Source organism: Ammospiza caudacuta, chromosome 1 (genome assembly GCF_027887145.1).
Source record: "Ammospiza caudacuta isolate bAmmCau1 chromosome 1, bAmmCau1.pri, whole genome shotgun sequence".
NCBI lineage: Eukaryota > Metazoa > Chordata > Aves > Passeriformes > Passerellidae > Ammospiza > Ammospiza caudacuta.
Window position 1 is genome coordinate 102,369,487 of NC_080593.1, and position 7,779 is coordinate 102,377,265.

A 7,779-nucleotide genomic window follows, 5' to 3' on the forward strand; every position below is an offset into this window, starting at 1 on the left:
CCTTTGGATATGAACTTCTAGTCAACTACTATAAACTGTTTCTTTTTTATTTTTGCTCTCCGTGTATAGTTCTGTGGAAGAAATAACTAATTAGAGAAGGTATCCAGTCATATGCAGGAGCTGGGTAGGTCCATGAGATGGCTTTATTTACTCCAAGGAGTAATACAAATCACGTAAGAAAATCTATAAATATTATTCCTGAGAAGATGTGTCTTTACTGTTTATTGAAAAGAAGTGCAAGATATGCATTTCTTGAAAACTCATATGAAAATAAATTGTATTCTTTTCCTAGTTTTATAATAATTTTGATTTAACAATATTTATCGACAGGATATGACTTTTTGGGATTTATACAATGTTCCAGGTTTTAACCAAGAAATGAGTGTTTGTCATCAAACCAAAACAATTATAGTAAATGCAGTTGCCTTGAAAATATAACTGTGTGGTAATTGAAGGGACTCCAGCTAAATGAATCTGTAAGAATTTTGATAAGGCAAGGATCTTAAAGGCAAGGAAAAGCTGTTCTGGGGCTGGACATTTGTTTATGTTCTTTTTCCTCTGATAAATCACTGTAGCGGTGAATGAGTTTGTCCATATTCTGACTACAGCTTTGCCATATAGTTTTTCTGTATCTTAGAATATTGCTATGAATTCAGAAACTATAAATTCAGAACCTGCAGTGGGATGTTATCTCTAAATAGTTTTGACATATTTTCCTTGAGATTTTTCAGAGCCTCAGTGATGATTAGTGAAAAATGCTGCAAGATTTTTTGGTTTATTAAAGAGGAAAGCAATATGCTAGAAGGAAAAAAAAAGTAGAAAGGCATGTGCCATGACAACAACTAGATATTTTCAAAACTCCTGTTGAGATTAATATCCCTATGGATAAAGGGTCTTGGATTTACCCAAATGCCATCAGATAATGAGTATCTCTTATCTTCTTTGATAGACACTTGTCAAAAATCTGCTTGCTTCTTGTGGGATAAGTACTGTTATCCTTGTCCTTACAGTTTACAATAAACACTAGTGTTCCTGTGCTGCCCTACTGTATCATTGCAGGTATACAGGAAGAGGAAAATACTTCTCCTTGATATATGCTTTTCTCTCTGAAAGCTGAAACCTTTGCTGCTGATAGAAAACTTGCTAGAAAGCACAGCTACAATGACAAATCTCTATGTGAAATGTCCAGAGATTAGATGAGTGTCCTGATCTCCTCTCAGCCTCAATTTGTCCAAAGACAGAAGACCACTGAAAAGACAGAAAACTGTGTATTTTCCCTTGGCCTTCTTTACAGGACATTGCAGGATTTATAACCCATCCATCCTACACACAAGACACACAGAGACACAGATACAAACTCTCTCCCTGGCCCCCACTCTGTTTTCACAGATCTTTAACTTTCCCCACAGATTTTACATGCCACTTTTACTGGTTGCTTGAAGATTTTTAAAGGGGGAAAAAACCAAGCCTTATGGTGGGAATTCAGCTACTGTAATAGTTGTAGAGCAACAGTGATTCCAACCTAATTTTATCAAATCATTTCTCACTCATCACCATGGTATTTTTTGCACCTTGTCATATCTGAGCATGATAGCAGTAAAACCATCTACCACTTCTTTTGGAAAGCTCCTTCCATGTAAATACTGTAAACAATTTAGCAGCTCTTAAAGCATCCTCTATAAAAATATCCTGCTGAAAAAACTGATATAAGTTTTTTAAAATCAAGCCATTAGTGACACCAGTAGTAAAGTTGCCTTGTATCTCCCATTATTAGACATTATTTTTTCCTTGCTTAAAACTGTATAAAAATGAGATTTCAGTTAAATTGCAGCACCTGCTGAAATCTGTCTCAGGATGGATATTTTTGTTTGGTTTACCTTCCAAAATACCTCAGCCATTTTCACAAAGAGTTTAATGAGAAAAGTACTGTTGCAATGTAAAAGCATCTTACTGGATTTCAGAAGGACCAACAGATTATCATTCTTGTATCAGTCATGGTAGATCTTCTTGCTTTAAGAGAAGTGATTACCAGGACATTTTAAGCAATATCAGAGTAGACAAGCTTAAGGGAATTTACTGTAAGTACCAAAAATAAGATAAAGTAGGTCAGCTTGCTGGGAAACTAGGTTCTGAGCAAATGAAGTAAGAAAACAGTTAGAAAGAGATTTATAATGCAAATTGTGGGATAAAGTAGTTTTCTGTGGTACTGCATAAAGCAGGGAAGGAAAGAGTGATAGGAAAACAAATAAAATTTAAGTTTTCGTATACCTAGCAGTGTTACCACATAACATAATGCACTGTTGTGGAGGCATAGCTACTGCTGTCTCTGTAGCATGTTAGTTTAGTTTGTTGCTACTTCTAAAGGAATTTGAACAATAAACTTACAAGGCTCCTAATGATCTCTTAAAAATATCTTTGTAAAGATTTCTTTAACAACTGCTGACCCATGGTGTCGAATCAGAGGTTTGTAATATTTTTTGCACTCTGAACAGGGGTTTTTGCTTTGAGAAAATCTGATCGAATCTGACTAAATTGTGACACTCCTAAAATGAGACTTGCACAATCTGAAATACAGAGCAAAAAGCCATCTCAGCTTGCTTTTACAGCCAGGAAGAGTCCTACTTGCTACAGACCTGATCTAGGCAGAGGGAAAGGACATGGCTTCGGGAACACTTCTATTAAAAGATTCTGTTCCTATTTTGCGTGTGAATAATGTATGTATCAATCGCATACCGAATTTCTTTTAAGTCAGGGAAGCATGCTTTATCTGTGCAACCTCAATTCATTGCCATATAAATATTCATCACGATGCAGTCTTCAACTTCACACAAACAACTTCTCCAGACTAAGCTGTTTGCTTTGGAGACTCTCAGCTCTTGATGTGAACAGCCAGCAGATCTGTAAAAAAAGTCTTAGCAAGCAAAAGGGACTTCTAGAATCTTCTGAATAACTGGAAAATTTGTTTTATTTTAGAAGATCCTTTTAGATTATTGCTTAAATGCAAAAACTACATTAAGGCTAGAGAATGGAAAACAGATGAGCTGAGGCCCACACGTAAGTCATCATACAAACTTTAACTTTCATTTTAATAGTAAGCAAATTATTCTTTCTATTTCAACTGAGAATCCATGTAAAAATATACTGAATAATAAAATAATGGAAAAGTGCTGTTTGGAAGGTAATTCTGGGTATTGTAGTTCAAATGTGAATTTTGGAAGCTAATACAAGGAGAGAACAACAATATATGCAGGAATCAATGACAAAATTTGCCTTACAAAATAATTATTTTCTGCAGTGCATTTTTTGGTGAATATTGACAGAGTTGTTAAAATCAGAATACTCAATAAAAAAATTAAATTAGGCTACATCAGGATTGACAGTTCCTTCCAAGACTAGCCACTTAACAGGACTGAAATAGCTTACACTCGGGAAAGCAATGAAAATAGGAAAAAATTAATCAGTGCTTATTGTAGAAATCAAAGAGAAAAAGCAGGAAAGAATATTAAATTAAGGGCAGACTATAAAAATATGTTGACATGATGTTTGTCTTAGGTTAAAAATATTGAAGTAGTTTTAACAGAAGATGAGAAAAATCTTCTTGGATTTTTATGACTAGTGAAATTAATTATTATTTATTTTTACTGAGAAATCCATTCAATAGTGGAAACCCCAGAGCAATTTTAATAATTATAACAGTAATTTCTTAGTCCTGTGTTTTCTAGATCCCCAAGACTAATTTAATTTAATTAACATGGAAGAAACTTTCCCATTCCTTTCTTCCCTTGTCTTACTCTTATTCATTTTTGATTCATTATCAAGGAAATAAATTTGGAACCTGAATTCTCAGCAGCCTTCCCACAGTTCTCAGGACTGACACAGCAGAGAAGTTTAAATACCTCGAGATTTCTCTTTGCTAGGGAGAGACTGTTCCTTTCAAGCAGCTTTATGCCAATCCCAAAATCTAGAGTGACACAAGCTTTCCTCTCCTCACAAAATGTAAACAGAGAGGATCATCTGCTTTCTTCATCTTCTGCTTTTCTCTCCTTTTAGCCTTCATTCTCTTCTTTGAGTAGAAATACCAGGCAGATTTCAAGAACACAAAAGTTATACCTGAATTTCACTCTGCTTAACTTGACAGTGTCAGGTAGCTGCCATCTGATTTCATTTAAGGTACTTTAAAAAACAGTGCAGCGACAAACAGAGTCTCTCAATTGTATAACAATGGACTTCTGCTTTCTGTACATTAGTTTTCCTCTAGTGGCCGTTATGAGGAACTTCAGGTCCAGCTTGAGATAGATTTAATTAACCATTATTTTGGTTGGGTCTTGCAGTAGTAACCTGCAAAAACTTATTCCATTATTCATGCATAAATGGTCTTAGTGACAGCCGTAATGTTATGTAAATGCAAATGTAGAATTCAGCTGTTCTTCTCTAAAAGAGGTCTGGTTTTGTTCCTAGTGCAGAGTGCACAGCTTTCAGCACTGTTCTCTTCTCCAGGATCATGCAGGTCATAAGGCTGTCAACACCCTGAAATCAGGGTGTGCAGGGAGGAAAAGGTGGGTGAAAAGTGTGGTACTTACATGGGCAGGACTCACCATTTTATTTCTTGCATTGTGGCTTTCACAGCCATAGTGTGCTATCACAAGAATTTTCTTTTCTATAATAGTCAGTAGCCAAGTAGCCAAGCCAGCTTTCAACTGTGAACACTACAAAAAAACCCAAGAGAGTTTCCTGAGATGTTAGTGAAGGTATCGCATGTATCAGTTTCAGGTGGAAAGTATTCTACTTGTCAAACGCATTTATTTTCTTTATTAATTATTAATATGGGTTCAAAAAATAGGTTATAATTATTACCTTATTTTTCCTGGTAGCAAGGTAGAATCTGGCTGTTAAAAACACAGTTAGGGAGCAAAGACTCCACCATCTGCTGATCTGCTGCCTGGATTATGTAGGCAGAAATGGGGCTAGGGCTTTTCTGCCCCTCCTGCCTCTAGGATATGTTTCTGAAGCTGCCCAGCTGCTTGAATGGATAGCATAGATTGGCCAGGCTTGTTTGATGTCTCTTCATGGCTGTGCTTGGGCATGACGGCAAGATCTGAAGTTCAAACAAGTTTGTAACTCTTCACAGAGCCCTCAGGGCTCAGAGGCAGCCTTGGGACAGGGTCTCACACCTGTGATTGTGGCAGGTGCACATCCAGCCCAACTTTTGCCCCCAGCCAATATGTGGTGGCTGCCAGCCTTTGGTGCCAGTATTTCTGCCCTTGCAGCACCACTCCATGGCTGTGGCACACACACCAGAACCTCCCCTTCCCTGCCCGTCCCCACCCAGCAGCAGGAATGGAGAAGGCAGGGTCCTCGTGAGAAGCCTCGGTCCAGAAAAATTTCTGGGCCATTACCAGGTATGACCATGAGCCTTGACACAACCAGGCTATGAAACTACAGGGTCATTAGGGTTGGAAGAGACTTCTAAAAGTCATCAAATCCAACCATTAACCCAACACTGTCATGTTCACCACAAAGCCTTGTCCTCAAGTGCCACATCTATGCATTATTTTAGTGCTTCCAGGATTGGTGACTCAACTACTTCCTTGGGCAGCCTGTTTCAAAGTCTGACCATCCTTTCAGCAAAGGATTTAACCCTCTCCTGGTGCAACTTGTCCATACCCTCTTGTCCTATAACTTGTTACGTGGGACAAGGAAGCCAGCCCCCAGCTCGCTACAACCTTTTGGGTAGCTGTGGAGAGCAATAAGGTCTTCCCTGAGTTTTCTTTTCTCCAGGTAAAACAACCCCAGCTCCCTCAGCTGCTCATAATAAGACACGTGCTCCAGACCCTTCACCAGCTTCACAGTGCTTTTCTGGACTGCGAACAGGGACCTGCCAGCACTGGATGTGGTTTTCATGGGAGCAGTAGTTCAGTGAGGGGAAGCTCTGCCCTTGGGATGGGATGCTACCCAAGGAAACTTCCTGGGATTGAGTGCTCTCACCCATACTGTGCCTCTCCTTCCTGAGTGTCTGTTTTACTGCTGGATACCCCTGAGTGATTCTTTAACCCTCTGGGAGGGGCAAACTGAGCTTCTGGATACCCCAGGTGAGTGACCCCCCTTGTGTGTGAGTGACTGTGTGTGTGCTTTGGATCATCTGTTCTGTGTCCGTGCAGTGACAATATTCCAACTGGCATGCCAAACTGCTAACTTGTTATATATCATTGGTATCCCTCTTGTTTGTTTTGGCCTTGGTTTTGGTTGCAAATTAAAGTTTGTCTGAGTTATCACAGGGAGGTTGTTTTTCTGTGCCTCTGTGGCAATGATAGACTTCTTTTTGCAGCTGAAGATTCTGTGCACTTGCCAATCACTGTAGTCAGCAACTTTGATTGGAATTATGTTGGTCTCTTTGGAACTTGAAACTACAGGCATCGAGAGTTTTAGAAGTGTTGATGTTGGAAAAGCACTCTAATTCACTATCTCTCCTGCTTCTGGGAAAAACAGATGGTCATAGACTCCAAAGGGGATAGTCAGAGATCATTTTCTTTCTTTCTCCATCATTTTGGGAGCCTGGTGATCTTGTAGAAAGAAAGCAGCTGGTACTATTTCTGTGAGGTTCCAGATCTGTAAGGGAAACTCGATAGCACTGGAAAACTGTGTTTCCCTTCTCTTTTATGAAAGACAGACCTAGTCTTTTTCCAGTTGTTTTATAATATAGTTTCTCTGGGCTTCATTGAATTATCCATTTTCTTCATCCTGCGAAGAGTAGGGCCTTTGATGAAACAGAAATATATGCAAGTTCTCCATATATGCACAGGGAACTGAGTACTGCTTGTTGGATTTTGGATACTAAATGAAGGAGGATACTATCAGAGACTTTTTCTCCAAACACAGGGCCAAAGGAAGAGGAAGGAAAATAGCACATGGAAAGTAAAGGTGTTCTGGAAGGTTGTGTGGGTACAATGATTTGGGAGGCTGGAATAGATGTGTAGGCTTTGAAAGCCATAAAATTAGTGTAGATCTCAAGACTAAAGTTACATTTCTTACCAGAAACTTGCTGTGCTGTCATACCTATGGATTGTTTCCATAGTGAGAATTACAAGAGAGCTCAAAATCAGAACTTTAAATAAAATCCTGTGGGGTGTTTTTTTCCCTTTGTATTGGGCTATTGTCAAGGTTGTTGGATATCATTTCCTAATTGTCAAAGCCAGAATCTTCCATGACACCATATCATGTGAGATTTTTTTTTGTTGGGGGAAAAACCCCAATCAAACAAACAAAGCAACAAACAAACAAACTCTCTAAAACTGCATCTCCCTAACTGACAGAGGCAACTTTCTATACTGTTAGCAGTGCATTCTTCTTCTAAATGATGCCAGTTTTGAGAAAGGCCTGTGTAGAATGAAGGACATAGAATTATACATGTGCATTTCTCTGCAGTGGAGTGGTGACTATAGCTAGCCCAGTGCCAGTCAATGCAAGCTGTGAATGGCAAGGAAAGTAATTTCTTTAGAAGGGTGGTATGTTCCTACTTGAAATGCCTAGATAGACTGTACTCTTAACTGGAGATTATCCTTTGTCAGAGGCAATGAGTCCCTTTGCTTCTAAACTACCAAGCTGTCCTTATCTCTCATTTCTTTTGATGCATTAAAAAAATACATTATGAAGTGAAAGTGCCATCTGTGAGATAATTTTCTAAAACATGTACAGAATGGCCCTTCATGTTCACACTTTTCTCTCATTTTGATCACATATTTTTTGCAGCATGTTGCACAACACAAATACACAGCCTTTTCC